This window comes from Triturus cristatus, chromosome 10 (genome assembly GCF_964204655.1).
Source record: "Triturus cristatus chromosome 10, aTriCri1.1, whole genome shotgun sequence".
Classification (NCBI taxonomy): domain Eukaryota; kingdom Metazoa; phylum Chordata; class Amphibia; order Caudata; family Salamandridae; genus Triturus; species Triturus cristatus.
This window is the reverse complement of record NC_140593.1, coordinates 111,679,848-111,698,377: the sequence shown is the minus strand read 5'-3', so window position 1 is coordinate 111,698,377 and position 18,530 is coordinate 111,679,848. Positions and strand designations below refer to the sequence as shown.

The 18,530-nt window shown below is 47.6% G+C and overlaps 1 protein-coding gene across 3 annotated transcripts in view; it reads right to left on the bottom strand.

Moving 5' to 3' along the window:
* RBMS3 (RNA binding motif single stranded interacting protein 3) overlaps positions 1-18,530 on the bottom strand; it is a 1,484,785-nt gene that overhangs the window by 557,640 nt on the left and 908,615 nt on the right. The window lies entirely within an intron of this gene.

The window sequence follows — 18,530 nt, the reverse complement described above, 5'->3', positions numbered from 1 at the left end:
TTGATGACATTGCTGTCTTTAGCTCCACCTGGGAGGATCACCTGATCCACCTGAAGAAGGCTCTTGAGGCTCTGCAAAGGGCATGCCTCACGATCAAGGCTACTAAGTACCAGATAGGGCAGAGTAAGGTTGTATACTTGGGCCACCTTGTAGGTGGGGGCCAAGTTCAACCACTGGAGAGTAAGATACAATCCATCAAGGACTGGTCTCCTCCAACCACCCAGACTCAAGTTCGAGCTTTCTTGGGCTTGACTGGGTACTACAGGAAGTTTGTTAAGAACTATGGGTCCATTGTGACTCCTCTTAATGATCTGACATCCAAGAAGATGCCCAAAAAGGTTCAGTGGACAGTAAGCTGTCAAAAGGCATTTGATGACCTGAAGGAGGCCATGTGCTCTGCACCTATCCTGAAAAGTCCTGACTACTCCAAAGAGTTTATTGTCCAAACAGATGCTTCTGAGTTGGGTGTGGGAGCTGTGCTGTCACAACTTAATGTAGATGGTTAAGACCAACCCATTGCTTTTATTAGCAGAAGGTTGCCCCCAGAGAGAAGAATTGGTCAGCTATTGAGAGGGAGGCCTTTGCTGTGGTGTGGGCCCTGAAGAAGCTGAGGCCATACTTGTTTGGCACTCACTTCAAGATTCAGACCGACCATAAGCCCCTCTTGTGGCTAAATCAGATGAAGGGTGAAAACCCCAAACTGCTTAGGTGGTCCATTTCCCTACAGGGGATGGACTTTACAGTGGAGCACCGGCCAGGTACTGACCATGGGAATGCAGATGGTCTCTCCAGGTACTTCCACTTAGGACATGAAGACGAGACTGGTCAAGGCTAGTTTAATGTCCCAGCGTTGGGGGGGGGGTTGTGTAGGAGAGTAGGGTCTGCTATCCTATGGTCACCCCAAATTTTTGCTTTTTGCTTCACTGGTTTTTGACATATTGAGGCTGTGGGCCTGCCAATCAGACCCCCAGCCTGCTGTTCTCTCTACTAAATTAAAACTATGCACCCTAGGTGCATAACCAATTGGAAGTGGATCACCCTGTCAGCCCCTGTACCAGTGTACACTAGGTACCCAGGGCATTGGTGTACCCAAGGCCTGCCAGGGGCTGAAGCATGTATTATGCCACCCCAGGCTTGGCCTAACAATTTGACACAACTGGCTGATCACTCAGCTGGGGTAAGTTGGTGTAACCACCTCTTACTTAGGTGTAGTATACCTATACCTAACCTTAAATGGGACACATGATAACCTATAAGTCACTCCTATGGCAGGCCTTAACAATCCTGAAGGCAGAGTGCTTGGTTCCATGTGAGATGGTGCTCTGGCATGAGCTGAGCCTGTCTGCAGTGGTCGGAACAACTTCCTTCTACTGTTTCCAGATATCGTCATACCATATACTCTTAAGTGCATTATGAACCTCGCGGTTAAATGCTATCTTTGGTTTGGCTTTATCAAAATATGTCGAGTAAGGTGTCATACGAATTGGAATACTAACCCCTCGCCAATTCTGGCGACGGGGTTAGCATTCCACCCTTCTAGAGGGACACGACATGTACAGTACCTGAAACCCGGGTAAAATCAGACATAGCCTCAGTTCCACAAAATGGATGCTGCCACCACAGACACAAGTCTGCCCTCCTGCTGCTGGGAGTCCTTCCAGCTTGAGAGGTGTGGACAAAGGGTTTCCTGCCAGGGGAGGTGCATGCACCACCCCAGACAGGATTTTGTGTATTGGTCAGGTAGGGCTTGAAAGAAACCAGACATGCCTGTGGCTCACAAGGAGCCTCGGTGCATATGCCAGTTCAAACCGGTCCTGGGGCACACCAGTCCCGGGCCTGGGGCGAGCTGGACAAAGGATTGGGGGTGTAACCACCCCCCTTCCTGGTCCCACCCTTAGGGAGGGACCTAGCAGGTAGTCCGGCCCCTAGAATCCGCTTAAAGGTAGGAGCTGTGTCCTAAGACTTCAGACATCCTGGAATCAACTTGAAACTAAGAAGAAGACGGGAACTTCGACGTTCTGCTGCACAGAAGACTGAAGGAAATCTCCCCTGTGGTCAGGGAGTGACCACCTTGCTAACGCAAGCACCATCCAGCGAATCAACGTCTGCTTTGCCGCCGCCTCCCGCCGGAGCCCGAGTCCAGAGACTGACAAGACCTAGACCTCCAGACCTCTCACCGCCCGATCCACAGTCCCTGAAAAGAGGAGACCCGTGGAGGCACTCTTGAAACGACCACGACAAGCTGACAAGTGCAACAACCGAGGCTCCCTCCAAGTTGTGCTTTGGGATCTGAGAAGCCCAACACCCGAGCAGCATCTGCACCAAAGGTGAGCCCTCCAGCATCTCCACGATCTGCGTGGGGCCCTTCTGCATTTTGCCACTCGACGCGCCTAACCGGTTGCTGGCCCGCTGGCTGGTAGCCGTCTTGGCGACGAACTTTACAAAATACACCACTGGTCTGGTTGCTCCAGACTGGCCCTTGCTCCCCTCCAAAGGAGCAGTCCTTCTGACTTTGCTGGTCAGAACCATCAGCTTATTTCATCTCCTACAACAATTGCTTTTGCCAAGGCTTGTTTGCTTTGATCAAGTCGCCGACACCGCCGACAGCGAGAGCCTGCGTGGGACAGCTCGTGAACCAACTCCTGGACGTCGTCGACCTCCAGGGACCACGTGGCTGCAGAGACAAGCTACACCTTTCTTCCTGTTTCCACCCGACATTGCCTGGTACCCACCTGGTGCCACGCTGGTCACTGGCTAGTGACTGTGAACACTGTCCCCTCTGCTTACAGGTCTTCAACATCTCCGATCCACTCTTGGATCCACTGCATCCCTCCCGGACCGACCGCCTGCAGCATCTTTATCCTCAGGCTCCACGGAACAGATAGAAGAAACCCGACGCACTTCGAGGCCTATGCACCCGCTTCCTGTGGGTGAGGTAAAGCTGGCACACCTGTGCCCAAGTGTAGTATTACATCTCTAGTGCCTATGTTCCAAATCTTGAGTTCCTAGTCCATCCGGAAGATCCTTTTTGCAGTAACTTTGTACTTTTTACGCACCCATTGAAACCTATGGGAGCACGCGTGTGACTATTTGCTCTGCACACGCCACCCGTGGACCTCCTGGTCACTAACTGAAGTTAGCTCCTTGTAGGCCCAGCGATTCTAGAGGCCCTAGGCCTTTTCCCTTTTCTGTTCGTGGTACTTATACCACTATTTTAGTATATGGTTTGAGCGGCCACCAGGGCCTATCCATATAAAGTGCAACTTCTGTGTATTCTACTGTAATCTTGTTTGATGATTTGTGCTCCTGTGCTCATAAAGAGACTAGGGGTTACTTTGAGAAATAAATACATATATATTTTGAATATATATCTGTGTGGTGTCCTTTCATTGGTATAAAAGGGGGTTGCATTTGGTAAAACAGCTGGCTTAACACGCTTCACGAGTTTAGCCTCAAAGACTGCTTAGCCTACGCTACCACTAGGGCAGCTAGTCCGAAAAGGTTGACTTACAACCACACCATAAGGGTTGCTTGGCATGGTACAAGGTGGTCACTTTAACTAGTGAACATCATATACCAGGCCAACTTCTCACACCCATGCTGTATCCCGCTGTGGGCGGAAGAAAAATGTGAATGGCAAAAACAAGGCCCAGTGGCTGAAGCGGGCTGTCTGAGAGCCCTGATAAGCGAAAATAATATTTATATAATTCAAGTCAAATCAAAAGGTCGTGGCTAACCTCAGACCCAAAAAAGTGGGGGGAAATTTGGTCAGAAGGATGAGGTAAACATGGAAAGAAGAGAGTAATTCAGAAGAGATAAATTGGCAAAAGAAGAGAGATGTGGGTGAAACCTAGGTTCGCTTGTTTATGGTATAGTATGTGTGCATAAACAATGCTGTGGTTTGTTGTTATTTAAAGTCACATTATGCAACGTTATTCTATGTTCCTGTGTGTTAATGTGGTATGGTGCGATACGGCAGAGGACGCTTCTGTAATAGGTAGCGTCTCAACAATGGGTACCACCATTTTAAGAGAACTAGTTTTTCATAAATGAGCATGTACAGTCTAGAGGGAAGAAAGAGAATAAATAACATTGAGGATGCAATGTACAAAGGTATTTGCACATCTAAGTTCAACGTAATCATGATAATACCCACATTTGTGAGTGTGAAGTCTTATTTCATAAATTCATACTCATAAATGGATTTGCTGTCACTTAATATTACACCAGCTTTGCACAATATTACTTTAGAGCAGCCCTCCTCAGAGGGGTGGCTTGTGTGTGTGCCAGGGCTGGGGCTACCTGCCTACGTAGGTTAGCTCTCATAAAGATGTTTGTTTCTGGTTATACATATTCGTATGGCTAAGAAATTCCCTCCATGGATATGGACAGAGATTTACTCCTCTGAAGCACAGGAGTAAATGAGTATTCAGGATTGGAATGTCGACAAACAAATGGAGAGGGCGTAGCAGATCATGTTACCCCCTGTGGTAAAATACCCCTGGGAGCCTTTGAGGGGCGCAGCTTCCAATGAGCACTCGTGGAACTCCCAACCTGTATTTTTAGATCAGACCCTTACACAACCATTTAAAGAGCTAAAACAAGGCTCACAAAGCAGAGGAATAACACAAGGAGGTTTGACATAGAAACAATGCTGCATACATGACACTCTAGGTAGGAATCTGCAACTGGCTTCCAAAGGGGATTTTTAGACACAACTGAGTTCGATTGAATTTCGAGAAACGTTTGAGCTGGAAACTAAGCGAGGAGGGCAGCATCAGTGCGCGCTGTGACGCGGGTGACTGCAAGGACCTGGGGGTCTTCACTGGTCATCATAGGGTATGGACCTTGTGGTGTCCCATGACATCAAGGCTATTGAAGAAGGGAGTAGTGTTGTGAACTCTTAACAGACCCATTATCAGCATCCGCGACCAGTCGTTAAGAGGGGAGGGGCCTGTACCGCCACCTTTTTCCAGCTTAGGAAGATTGTCTGTCAGGCTGAGCAAAGGTCAGCCTGACAGACACTCGTCATGGTCTGGTGAAGCACTCAGGTGCTGTACATATGCTGAATGTGCAGACCCCTGGCTGCCTGAGTCCAAGTTTTCCAGGCTGAAGATTTCACAGCCCGGTGGGCATGTCCCCCTCAACCCGGCAAAGTCTTCTGTGAGCATCCACCTCAGGACGAGGAGAACCTCAGAACGTCACTGACAGACAAGGACCTGGTGCTTCAGCTTTGAGCCCTGAAGAGCCCAGGTCCAAGTGCCCATCAGTGACACTTGTTATACAGAGAGGTGGGGTAAGCAAATCCAGTCGACTCCATCCCACTCTGTGATGAGGTAAGGAGGGGCCTCCTTTCATTGGATGACCTTTGACAAGGTTAGCCAATGAGAGGAGGTGACAGGATCTTCCTTCCGAAGTCACAGGAAACAACCCAGGCTTCCCTCCCACCACAAAAATGTGTGTCATTTGTGCATGCTGTGAACGGGTGTGTATGTGCTGGGTGTAAGTATATGTGTGTGCATATGAAAAAGAGTGTGTGTGTGTGCTCTAAAGGAGCGAGGGCCTAAGAAGCATGACGACTCCAGGTTCTTATCGACTAAAAAGGGGAGCGTGCAAAACTTTTAAAATAGTGAAGCTCCAATAATTCAGTACTCTTAAGGGAAGCCCTGAAGGCCCTGTGCTCTAATAGAGCACAGGAGTCTGTGCTTTGAAGAAACTGAACGCGTACCCATTCTAGGATAGTACTAGAACCGGAGGTGAGGGTGCAATGTTATTATCAGAGTGGCAACGTCCCACTATTCGAGTCTCTTGAGATAGTGAAGTCCTGGGGTTCTAAGTTATAGAACTACAATGATATGTACAATAAACTTACTTAAAAGGGCTTAGAAGAATGAAGTTCTGGCTGTTCTAGGCTCCTAAAAGCATGGTGGTTCTAAGACACCCGCAGATTAAATGTCTGTAAAAGAAAAAACACCTGGCGGCTCCAGGTGATTACCAAATGGAAATCCAGACAGTTCTCAGCTCTTTGACGACTTGTGCAGTGGAGTAGGAAAGGGGGTGCAGTGGGTGTGGGCCGCCCCGGGTGTTATCACTGAGGGGGGTGTCAAAATGGTAAAAATGTGTCTTTTAAACACATATTGTTGCCATTTTGTCATGCCAGGGGTGACAAGATATTTTCCGCACCAGGTACCACCTGACCTTGCTATGCCACTGGATTTGTGGCATGAGTGTTCTCAGTCGATATGTGTGACTACATAATAATTCTAGCCTTGATGGCACCAGGTTTTTAAGGACCCAATTTAGAGTTTAGCAGACAGATTAAAGGCAGACAGGGTGGCAGAAGACTTTACGTCAGCCACCATGCCTTTACTCCACCCACCACATTTATTGTTTCCCTCCAGCCCTGCAATGAACTCTATGGGCGTGTCTGAACTGCCGTCACAGCAGCTCATGCAAGTCATTTAAAGGTTTGGTGTGCATCCGGACGGTTTGATAGCTCACCTCTGGGAGCCTGTACTCCCTCGGGCGGTCAGAGGAAGAGTTACACACATGTTACCCCATCAGTGTAAACCTAGTGGTCTGCTCAAATCAAAATAGTGAGAACCAGCCGCGGTCGGTAGTAGGAGTAACTGCAGGGCGTTGACGTGGGGAGGGGAGGGGCAGGGTGGGGGGTAGTAAACTATGGATTATGGAGGTTTACAGGTAAGTTAACATATAAATTAATAAAATGAATTTCGTTGCGTGCACTGCATCTCCAAATGCGATGCAGTGCACGCAACGAAATTCGTTTAATTAATTTATATGTTAATTTACCTGTAAACCTCCGTAATCCATAGTTTACTAAACCCCACCCAGCCCCTCCCCCTCCCCACGTCACCGCCCTGCAGTTACTCCTACTACCGACCGCGGCTGGCAGAGAACAGACCAAGAGTTTGGTGAACAGGGCACTCCGTTGCTCTTGGATGGAGTATCCTGTTCCCAAAATAAATCAGCCCGTAAGTCTTGAATGTTGTAGTTTCTTACCAGAATAAGGCATAAAAAGCATGGAATTGGTTGTGAGACAACCAGGTGTTTTCATTGTGTAGACTTGACTCACTGCCACGGAATTGCTTTGATTCTGGTTATTAGAACACGCAGTGTGTCCCTCTTCATGTGCCCTAGCTACTTGGCTGTGCTAGGGTTGTCAGTGTGCCCCTCATCATGTGCCCTAGCTAGTTAGCTATGGTAGGGTTGTCTGTGTGCCCCTCATCATGTGCCCTAGCTAGTTCGCTACGGTAGGGTTGTCAGCGTGCCCTCTTCGTGTGCCCTAGCTAGTTAGCTAGGGTAGGGTTGTCAGTGTGCCCCTCATCATGTGCCCTAGCTAGTTAGCTAGGGTAGGGTTGTCAGCGTGCCCTCATCATGTGCCCTAGCTAGTTAGCTACGGTAGGGTTGTCAGTGTGCCCCTCATCATGTGCCCTAGCTCGTTAGCTAGTGTAGGGTTGTCAGTGTGCCCTCTTCATGTGCCCTAGCTAGTTAGCTATGATAGGGTTGTTAGTGTGCCCATCCTCATGTGCCCTAGCTATTTAGCTATGCTAGGGTTGTCAGTGTTCCCCTCTTCATGTGCCCTAGCTCGTTAGCTAGGGTAGGTTGCCAGTGTGCCGTCCTCTTCATGTGCCCTAGCTCGTTAGCTAGGGTAGGTTGCCAGTGTGCCCCTCTTCATGTGCCCTAGCTAGGGTAGGGTTGTCAGTGTGCCCCTCTTCATGTGCCCTAGTTAGTTAGCTATGCTAGGGGAGTTAGCTATGCTAGGGTTGTCAGTGTGCCCCTCTTTGTGTGCCCTAGCTAGTTAGCTAGGGTAGTGTTGTCAGTGTGCTCCTTTTCACGTGCCCTAGCTAGTTAGCTAGGGTAGTGTTGTCAGTGTGCTCCTCTTCACGTGCCCTAGCTAGTTAGCTATGCTAGGGGAGTTAGCTATGCTAGGGTTGTCAGTGTGCCCCTCTTTGTGTGCCCTAGCTAGTTAGCTATAGGGTGGGGTTGTCAGTGTGCCCCTCATCATGTGCCCTAGCTAGATAGCTATAGGGTAGGGTTGTCAGTGTGCCCCTCTTTGTGTGCCCTAGCTAGTTAGCTATAGGGTAGGGTTGTCAGTGTGCCCCTCTTCATGTGCCCTAGCTAGTTAGCTATAGGGTAGGGTTGTCAGTGTGCCCCTCTTTGTGTGCCCTAGCTAGTGAGCTATAGGGTAGGGTTGTCAGTGTGCCCCTCTTCATGTGCCCTAGCTAGTTAGCTATAGGGTAGGGTTGTCAGTGTGCCCCTCTTTGTGTGCCCTAGCTAGTTAGCTATAGGGTGGGGTTGTCAGTGTGCCCCTCTTCATGTGCCCTAGCTAGTTAGCTCTGCTAGGGCTGCGGCAGTGGTGTGCGCTGAGCAGACTGAGCCCTTCCTGAGTGAAGCCAGCAGGATGCAGGTTTGACTCACGACTCACGGTTTCATCATTCCGAGGCCGATGAATGAGCGCTACTGAGAGGAGATTCAGAATTAGCAGTATTGGGTAGTAAAGTTTGTGGTGTCTGGGTATCAGTAACAGCGGGTGGGGAAATCCAGGCCATTACATGGTGGGCCCTGAGGGTCCCCTCAGAAATTAGGAATTACCCGGGGAATTGGTAATTCTGTTTCCGATTGCCCAGCTGTTCTTCATTTTCGCCCAGATGTTCATATGGAGATTCCGGCTGCCAGGTGCAGATACCCAGATCGCTCTGATTATCCTGAGGGAGCTGGGACCTGCAGGTACCGCCGGCCCCATTGAAATGAAGAGGCCGCTGGTATTGAGCGTCTGACTGTGCTCCCCTGTGAAGTGTGCATGGACTGCACATTATCTCGGTAAAGGCAGTGCCTGGGGTGAGGCCACCCACCTAACACTCGCCCTGGCTGGCTGCATCACTCATGTGGGATGTGTCAGGGGTCATAGAAGGCAGCAGAGGTCAGGTCAATTACTCTTTAGGGAAATGAAACAGGAAAACCACTGGTAAGTGCAAAGGTTTGATAAAGCATGAGTGGTTTCCGATAAGTGCTCCACCACCAGCTTGGTTTCTGGGTTTTCCTACGTCTGTGTGCTTGCAGTTTCATCTTGCCGGTATTGTTTAGTGCGGGCCAATCACAGGCTTTTGTTCGCGAGCGGACACCTTGCTCAGCTTTTTCTAGCAGGTAAGACAATTCAAATTACACACGTGTCAAATGCTCGCGAAATTCCTGATTTTCACGCGAAGGCGTTACTCGGGTATATATATATATATTTGCAGATGGTGTGCGAAGCGTGCACTTTCTGCAACCAACACGCCCACCCTATCAACTGCATGGCAGCATGCTTAGGACGAGCACCGTACCAACTAGCTCTCTATTTCAGTGTGTGGTGTGGGCAAGACGTTGTTATATTTAAAATCATTTCAAGAGGGCATACACACTGCACAGCCGCGTTGTGTTGTGCATTCACACTGCAAAGCGGCGTTGTGTTGTGCATTCACACTGCAAAGCTGCGTTGTACCTTCATACTGCACAGCCGCGTTGTGTTGGGTTTTGAATGCACACTGCACAGCCGCTTTTTGTTGTGCATACACACTGCACAGGCACGTTGTGTTGTGCATACACAATGCACTGCCGCGTTGTGTTGTGTTTTGAATGCACACTGAACAGCCGCATTGTGTTGTGCAAACACACTGCACTGCCGAAGTGGGTTTTGAATGCACACTTTACAGACGCGTTGTGTTGTGCATACACACTACACTGCCGCGTTGTGCTGTGCATACACACTGACTGCTGCATTGTGCTGTGCATACACACTGCACTGCCACATTTGGTTTTAAATGCACACTGCACTGCCTTGTTGTGTTGTGCATACACACTGCACTGCTGCATTGGGTTGTGTATATAAACTGCATAGACGTGTTGTGCATAGACACTGCACTGCTGCTTTGTGCTGTGCATACACACTGCACTGCCGCGTTGTGTTGACTGCTCAGTTCTGTTGATTGGTGGTTAGTGCACTGTAGGCAGACTGCCCGTACCCTGAGGACAAGCAAGAAGAGATTTGTACAAAAAATACCCAAAAGGCCTCCATTCCTCCTTTGAAACTGCTGACACTTTGTTTATCAAAGGCGGAAATCAAAGGAACTCCATTGACTATCAGTGGAGGTGTCGCCGACCCCGCGAAGCCCTTCCCTGCATGCCCCGCTTGCCGCACTTTTCATGCTTCTCTCTGATCCTTCTGCCGTGAAGTAGATCCCAGTATCAAAGCGGAGGTCCACCGGGACCGCCAGTGTGCGGTACAACGTCTGGTCTCCTGCCGCCTGAGCTCTGCTACCTAAAAACAATAATAAATCACGCCCAAGCACCCACCGCGGGAGGATACTTGTCTCCAGTGATTCATTTGTAAAAAAATAAGTGCCAGAGTCCAAGGTATTCCACGGGCAGCCGCTGGAGCTTGTGTAAGCTGGAAGCGCGGCCAACAGCCAACGCCACTGTTACCTTTTAACCAAAACTCTCCAATAAATGGGACCATGTGGATTATTCCACGTCACTAAATCTGGACAATGTATTCTTATTTTAATTAACATGTATATTGAAATTTTAAGCAAACTGGGATGGTGTTCTGCAGAAAAATAGACTGTCAGCGCCACTGTGTGGTAAACTGTCAGAAATAAGTTCCGGTGTTGAGAAATAAGTGCTGTCGAGCACTGGAAAACACAGGCCGAGCCCTGGAAAACACAGGCATAAATTAAGCACTGCTTGTCTCAAGCCCACATAAATTCATACATTGCTAGGAAATGTCTTGTCTGTTACTGCTCCTGATTTGTGTGGCAGGCATGGAAACCAGCGCCCCCTGCAGGACATGTTCGTAACCCCATGTCCCGTATCTAGCCATTCACGTACAACAGCGTCATGGAGTCTGCAATGCAGGTTAGCAGGAAGCACCATGAACGTCAATAGGGTATCTAGGCGCACCTGTTATCCCTGGTTTGTATTTATTGCCTGGCACTATCCTCGCCACCGCGGAATCCAGCAGAGGAGACAGAAAGCAAACAGCAACAACACAAGTATGTTGAGGACCTCAGAGAACAAGCATTGGCAATGCCAATAGGTGTGGATTTAAAGGAATGTTGTATGGTAATGTGAAGCATTGCAAGTAAATGTGCATGGGAATGGATATGTATTTGTGTGAAAGCAAAGATCTGCAGAATAATATTAGTGTAGGTTACAAGATCGGGTGACAGTTTTACTGCTAAGCCAGACCTACAGGTCTATGTGGGTTAATGACTGCCTTCCTCCCATCTGTGCTGCTGCCACAAAAAAACATCACTTATCTCAGATACTTTAATAGCATAACAAAGTCATATCTGTGCCCCTGAAAGTTCAAGCGCAGATAAGCTGGATAAATAAAATAAATGATTGCAGCTGTGTGGAAGATAAGCACTTTTTTATGGAAGCACACACCTTCTGCCCAATCAAAATATGTACTCCTGGCTCCCAACATGTGGGTGAAGCCAAAGTCCCTCCCTAGCGATGCTTACATATTTGTCTGTCAACTGCTGCATTGTCGAGCCAAACTATAGAAATAAGAAGGCAACATGTTAATGTCATCTGTGATCAAATGCTGTATGACATCACTCCACATGCACCTAGCATGTTGCTTAATAAATGCCCTAGGAAAATGGTCCCTATTTTGGCCTGCCTCGTTAATCTGGAGGAGCTTGTAATCATGGGGTCAGCTGTTTGCTAAAACCTAAGGAAATTATAGGAAGGGGATAGTTTCATGAAGGAAGCCCAGTGGGTCATGCATCTACCTATACCACTTTCCCTGTCTGTATGACGCTAGTGAAATCACAGCTCTAAGAAATAACGGGCATATTATCAAGGACCGAGTTAAAAATTATCGCCGGTTTAGTGGCATACACTGCCTCTAAACCGGCGATAATGGGCTTGATAACATGTCCTTGAGAATTCCAATAGAAGTCCATGTTCTGGTGTCAACATGGGCTTCTATGGGAATTCTCAAGGGCATATTATCAAGCCCATTATCGACGCTTTAGCAGCAGTTTTCTTCCGCTAAACCGGCGATAATTTTAACGCCGTCCTTGATAAAATGCCGCTAAGCTAGATACTTGGCGATGCAGAAGGGACAACTCTTAATGAGATTTGAATGATTTCTTGTAATCTGGTGTATTTAATGATTGCTTGGGTGCCTCATGACGGTTGAATCCGACCAGCACCTTCTCTGCGCTTCTTCAGAGAACAGCTGATGGACATACTCTTTAACCTACACCTTGGCGCTGTGTTACCTCTTGGTTGCCGAGGGCCACACCATGTTTCATTCTCTGAGACTTGACACAATGAGAGCTGTGACTGGGACACCTCCGATGGGAATGGCCCCTTTACCATAAAACAAAAGGTGGGCACCAAGGGTGGGGGAAGTTATTTGTGCGAAGAAAAGAACAGAGATAAAATCAGTACAAAAAAGTGGGCGGGGCAAAATCAGAGAGGGCGAGCAGGGCAGAAACGAGGTTGACAAACAAAAGCACGACGGGTGTAAAACACATCCTCTCTAATGGGGTGTTTCATAAAAACGATAAAAAACGTAGTTGCCAAAAAGCAGACACTGTTGCATGCGTAGGAGCAGCCAGTCAGGGAGGTGGTATAAAGGCTATGCTCCACTGGAGGGACAAACATAAGCCGGACGGGCCAAAGCAAACCAAGCCAGTGAATAGAAAGCAAGCAAAGGTGAATGTGAAGGGGAAGAAATACAAAATCCAGTGGTAAGCAATGGACGATGTTCATGCCTAGGTCAGTTTGAGCATGTCCCCAAGACATTTTTCGCAACTATATTGCTGTGCTTCGACCCAAAACATTCAGGCTAAGTAATGAGAAACAGCGGATGTTTGGTTTGCTAGGGTAAGTGACAACACGAATTACATGTCCATTGGTGAAATATACAAGGCACCTTTAAATAGGAGATACTGGGTAAAAAACCATACTTTTATGCAGTGGTATAGCAAGGGGGTGTGGGGGCGGCACGCTGTTTGAGGGCAGGGTCAGATTGGTAACGCGGGCACTCGGGCAGTGCCCGAGGGGCCGGTGTCCAGTTCCAGCTGTGGGCTGCTTTTTTGAGCAGTCTGAGGGGTGATTTGGGTGGTGTCTGCATTGTTCGGATACCGCCAGCGGCCTAGTGGGTGCCTAAGTGGCCTTTCTGAAGGCTGATATGCATCCATTACAGGCAGAGGTGTCACCCCCTTTCTCTCGCTGGGCCGGCAAATTAATATATGGATAATGAGCGGGGGCAGGGGGCCTGAGCAGAAATGGCCTCATTTGTTTTCAGGTGTGTTTCACCTGTGTGAACTAATCTGTGCATTTTTCTTTTTACCCCACCCCTTTTTTTTATAGAATTTCGCCAAAGCAGAGTTTTGTGAAAGACAATATGCAAATGTGGGACACTTTTTTAGCGTGCCTGGGCCTAATCCCAATCCAACCCTGTTTGCGGGCAGCGGCCTCCCCCCTCCCCCAGCTCTTACCTGCGGCCGTCAGGCGTCAAATGCAGGAAACATCCTACCCCGCTCTTAAATTTGGCCACCACCAGCGGCAAAGGCAGGGGCCGCCATCTGCGGCATAAGCAGGGACCCCACAGGTGGCACAAGGCCTAGCTACGTCACTGCTTTTATACATGTGCTGACACCCGATGACATCACAGGGATGACTCCACAGCCCATCTTTAGCCCTATTCTTGTAGTCGCTGCTGAGTGAATTGAGGATGGGCTTTGAGAGGAACCTGCAGAACATGAAATGGTGGCCTCCTAGAGCTCTGTTTACATTCTGTTCCTTCTCTTCTTTTCAAGACTCTGAGATCAGGGGTAGCAAGGGTAGTGCCAGGGTTACCAATGGGCAAGTGAGGGGTATCATGCGATACCCCCATACCCACTTTGACTCTTAAGAATGTAAACCTTTCGTAAGATATTTATTAAAAGAGTTGTTGTTGGTAGGAGCCTTTTCTTTGACTGCTGAGCCCCAACAACCTCTCTACCTCAAAACAGTGCTATGTCTGACTCACTATAGAGTATGCATCTCAGGCAGCTGGCAAGGGCACCCACCCCCATTGAGGGCGGGGCAAAAGGCCACCAAAGCACGTGTTTTAAGCTAAAAAAGCACAAAGATGCTTGTATGTGCCCTACCAGTTTTTCTGCATGAGGCTTGGTGATCGAATTCACCTGGTACAGACTCTGCATGTGCTCCTCAAACTCCTTTTTCATATGACATGCAAAGGGCAGGCAGGTGTCTATGTACGAAATGGGCCTGGTAGCGCTATACGGTCTACCCTTCTCTGTACTAAGTATTGTTGGACCTCCACCCACGTATGATCCCACGCGCCTAGACCCAGTACCACATATAACACACCTCGCATAAAGCAGGTCAACATACAGAACATACCCATGCATAATATAGGTATAGACCAATACCATTGAGTCACATTATGGAGTATAATACACAACTACAGGCAAATGGGTCAGTACCTTCTAGGGCACTAGGAACCAGCAATAGAGACAATTTAGTTACACAGGCCTTAATTTTAGCCTGGGCAGAGGAGGCAGTAGTCTTCTTCCACCAAGGTTCCACAACCACTTCCCTGTGTTCAATTGAAAGACATGGACTGCCAATCAGATGGAGGGATCGCTGCGCCTGCAGTGGATGACCCAATCACAAGCGGCTGATGGAACTCGCTGTCTGCTTCTGATTCCAATGTAGCATAGAGTGCCAAAAGGATGCAGGTGGAGTGGAGGGGAGGGTGATGCATTCCAAGTGTGAACCCAGATAAGAAGCATATATCACCTAATTCACACACATTCCCTGCACTCAGCAGACTGTGCACACACTTAAAATACAAAATCGCACACAACCTACTCACAAACACAGATTTGAGGTACATTAACGCATAGCCCAAACATAACCACAGAAATTACCTGCTCCTAGTTCCTACAAAGACACACACAAACATACACATGCACACAAGCACAGATATCCTGTGCCTAGGCATAACCCATATGCATGTATGTATTTGAACTCCCATAGTCCCCCCACACGCATACCTACAGGTAACCAGCATCTAGACATAGATCATGTGCATATGTAAATCTAAACTCATATCGTCCACACCAAGTGCTTGATTTGTAATGAAAATAAGTGCCAGGGCTCTCATCAGGAGGCCAGCACAGCTTCCGCCACATAATGCCCCTGCCGTGCTGCCAATGATAGCAACAACACAACTACTAACCATCACACTCCTACAAGCGTGACAATTCGAACTATTCCATGGCCCCAAAGCTATAAGAATGGTTTGAGAAATATCCAGTAGCCATTTTTATTGTATATTGAATTACTATTTAACTGTTGTTGTGGTCATCTCTAAATTAGCCAGACAGCGCCACCCTGTGGCAGACTGTCACAAGTGCCAGTGTTGACAATTAAGTGCCGGTGCCGAGCACTGGAAACCACCGGCTCAGTTTAAGCACTGACACACACACACACACACACGCATGCGCACACACATACACACACAGACACCATAAAAGGATAAGGATGATTGTATATATGCCCCCATGCATCTATAGAATCTGAACTCACAGAAGGTTACTTTGAAAGCAAACTTGTGTTTGCATGTGTTATATTTGTTTACAGTGACATTCTCAACATGATGAACCAATAAGTCATTGTTTAATGAAACCTCTGTGATCACGAGAGCTTTGCATTGATGCCCCAAATCATGAGGTTGCGAAAGAGGGAGCTGCAATTATTTCAGAACTCCTTTCTAACACAAACAGAGTTGGAAAGGGAGCCAGGATGGTTTCCCTCCCTGGTTCTGTTTCAGTCGTGCTGTGTTCTTAACACATTTTGAGGCGTTGGTGCTTATAGAACGGATCATTTTTGCACGTTGGGTGGAAATACAATATCAATTTCAAGAAAACCCACAAGGCGAGGCTCTACCCCAATGGAGTCCCGGGGGCAATGAGGCGCCCAAGACGTGTGACTCATTACGGGGGTACCAAAGCAGAGCAGTAATGCACACAGGTGTGCGCGAGAACCCGGCACAGCAGCCGCCATTGTTGCCCTGGAGGACGCTGGGTAAGCGGAAGAGCAAAACAGAAGGCAAGGCACATTTACATAAGGCTGCACCCTGGAAGTTGAACTAGTGTGCAGTATATGGGAAAAAGGCTAAGAACATGTCGACTGCACAAGAGGACAATCATAATCGCATGTTATTTAAACGTGGCTTTAAGTAAACGTCTTCAAATAACCTTTAAGAGTGGCGTAATTGATCAAACTAGGGGCCGGATGTATTTAACAATATGGTCACAAATAATCTGAGTCTCTGTTTGTGATTGCAAAAACATTTTGTAGTGTGCACGTAACCCATTTTAGGAGTTTATGACTGCATACCCAGAAGGAGTGTGTTAGAGGTGTCTATTCTAAATACTAAATCAGTATATGATGTATCAATGTTTGTGATCGATATCTGGTTCCAAAACACTGGAAAATTACTGACTCCAGAGTTAGGGTGATAACCCATTCCATTGGAAACTTTTTCCCTTTGTGAATGTAACAACAACAAAAAAGTTTGATGGAGAGTAGGCAGTGGTCCAGGGGAAAATGGATTGCACTTAAAAGAGACTTAACTTTATTAAAAAGCGATCATAGACATGGTGGTCAGCCAACTCTAGAAGTCCATCATCACTGTAGTATTCACCAGTCAAAGTGAATATTTTGTGTCCTATCTCATTAATATTCATGAGGTAGGTTGGATTAGGACCCACTCCAAATCAGGATTTTGTAAACTGATCGATTACAGATCAGTTCATAAAGTGTTATACTGGTCACAAATCAATTACACTATTATTGAGTACATCTCACCCTAAAATCAATGCTTGTCTCATCAACGCTGGAAAAGACAAAAGCATGGTGGTCAAGCCTTCAGTGAGTCCCTAGCCCGCAGCAAAATGGTTGCATTTACAATTCACAGGGACAGTGGAGTGCTGTGTGCTGCCTCCTGCTGGTGGAGCTGTAAAGCAGCTGCCATACCTCACCCTAAGGATGAGCCGGCAGTACCAGGATAGGGCATCGCCCGCCTTTTCTATACACTTCACTCCTTCACCACTACCTTAGAGCATCCCTGGCTCTTATGCAGGCAGGAGCATTTCTTAATGAGGCCCTTTTTTATTTCCAATTATGCAATTTCAAGGAGCTTCCAGAACAAAAAGCATTTAGAGTTTACATTTTAAAACGCTCAGGAGGCTTCAGAGTGCAGCTAGCACTTAGCCAAATCTCTATGGGAGACCTCATTGACTTCAGGAGTGTGTGTGTGCGTGTGGGGGGGGGGGTTCTACCATGCCTCTGCACTTTCTGATTAATGAGCCCTGCAGTAAATCATTAATCTTTTTTAGTGCAGATCCACCACAGAAACATATGTCTTTTCATTTTTCTGTAACATGTGCACCAAACCTCAGCATTATGAAGACCATTGACATGCGGTGGTCGTGTAACAAATGGAAATGGGGATTTGCAAAAGAGAAGGAGCTATGATTCATCCTTCAGAAGATAGAAAGAAAAACAAGGCCCAGCTTCTATTTTATTTTATTCTGTTTGCTTCTCCATGAAATTTAAAGGGGCAGTAGACCACAAAGTTATTATTGGTAAATGGTATGAGGTTAGGACGCGTCAATTCAAACTGCTCCCAATTCACACCTGTGAGCGTATTGTGTATGTGAATAATTAATTTGCACTGGTGTTCAGCTTTGCGCTGCAGTTTTTTTGTACAATGCTTATGCTTACTGATTGTGTGCACAGGGGATTTACACAGGTGCTGGTCGGTGCATGAGGAGTGTCAGCAGGACACATGCATATTGCCTACATCGAGGCACAGGTTATGTGGACTCGACTAGCTAAATTTACAAAATATTTGCGTTTGTGAACTACATCTAGACGGTGTGTGTGTGTTTGTGTGTGTGCATTTGTGTAAGTGTGTGTGTGTGTGCATTCGTGTAAGTGTGTGTGTGTATTTTTGTGTGTGTGTGTATAACCCACACTGTGAGGACTGGATTAGTCCTCGTAGCGTGGGTAACCCCTGACAGAAGCAGACAAGCACCATATTTGTGAGGACTGGTGCATTAGAAGTACCGGTCCCGATAGTATGTTGAAATACTTGCAAGTGAGTATCAAAAAACGAAGGGGCATATTTACAACAGAATGGCGAAGTGTGGCTTTAACCAAATATTTCTACCGCCACGCTCTGCCTTTCTGAAAACACAGAATTCACAAACATGCGTCGCACCCCTGCGTTTGCCATAGTGCTAGCGCTAAATCTAGCTGCCTAGCGCCAGCGCAGGCACCCTTGCACCACAGTAGGGAATGATTGTTTATCTGCAGGAAGGTGTCCTTTGCCCCCCAACTCCCAGCTATTTTGTGTGAGCTTCAAGTAGCGTTGCCTTCTCAGCTTAAGGCCCTGACCGAGGGGAATCAATGGCTTCTCATCTTAT